The 1,117-nt window shown below is 48.1% G+C and overlaps 1 pseudogene; it reads left to right on the top strand.

Moving 5' to 3' along the window:
* The first annotated feature begins 415 nt into the window (after positions 1–415).
* LOC108299332 lies at positions 416–880 on the top strand (annotated as a pseudogene).
* Positions 881–1,117: the final 237 nt, after the last annotated feature.

Here is a 1,117-nt window from a genome sequence, read left to right as displayed (position 1 = left end):
ACATATATTCATCTACTGTTTTTCAGCAACTTAAATTTGTTAAGAAAAGGAAAGAACCAGGCGCAGTGGCTCACGCCTATAATCCCAACACAATGGGAGGCCAAGGCTGGTGGATCACGAGGTCAGGAGTTCAAGACCAGCCTGGCCAACATGGTGAAACTCCATTTCTACTAAAAAAAAAAGAAAAAAAGAAAAAACATACAAAAGTTAGCTGGGAGTGGGGGTGGGCGCCTGTAATCCCAGCTACTTGGGAGGCTGAGGCAGGAGAATCATTTAAACCCAGAAGGCAGAGGTTGCACTAAGCAGAGATTGCGCCACTGTATTCCAGCATGGGCAGAGACTCTGTCTCCAAGGAAAAAAAAAGGGAAATAAAACAAGGAAGAGAAATAGCTCTAACCTGCACACGGCCTGCAACATGCCCCAGTTTTACTGTGACCACTGCAGTGCACACCTCTCCCATGACTCTCCGTCTCTGAGACAGGCACACTGCAGGGGTAGGAAACACAAAGAGAATGTGAAAGACGACGGGATGGGAGAGCGGGCTCAGAGCCTGACTGACGAAACAACAGCTGCATTGTAACAAGGAAAGATACCTCCTACTCCATCCTCTGTTCCTCCTGCAGGGGCGATGACACCACCTCCCCCAGTCTTCCGGGTCCTCCTCGCCCTGGTATGATGCAGGCACCCCATGGGGGGCCCTCCCATGATGCCAGCAATGAGCCCTCCACCTCCTGGGATGTTACCACTGGGACCTGCTCCTGGAATGCGGCCGCCCATAGAAGGCCACCTGCCAATCATGCTTGGACACCCAATGATGAGACCTCCTGCCCATCCCATGATGGTGCCCATTCAGCCTGGAATGACTCGACAAGACAGATAAGGATACAGGGAGGCCTCATTGATCTAATAGTTTTATATTATCTGTTCTGCTTCACCAGGAGATCATGATGCTGTGATGCCGGTTTTCTTAACAGCCTAAGGAAGACTTGCTCCCCAGACCTATCAAAGAGAATAGTTTTGAAAGACAGACGTGGGACAAAAAAAAGATGCACTTTTCATTTGTATTGGGAAATATGAAAATAAAATTGTCAACTCGTTTAGTTAAAAAAAAAAAAAA

Source organism: Cebus imitator, unplaced genomic scaffold (assembly GCF_001604975.1).
Source record: "Cebus imitator isolate Cc_AM_T3 unplaced genomic scaffold, Cebus_imitator-1.0 Scaffold6257, whole genome shotgun sequence".
Taxonomy (NCBI): domain Eukaryota; kingdom Metazoa; phylum Chordata; class Mammalia; order Primates; family Cebidae; genus Cebus; species Cebus imitator.
The sequence above is the reverse complement of the archived record's forward strand: the minus strand, read 5'-3'. Positions and strand labels throughout refer to the sequence as shown.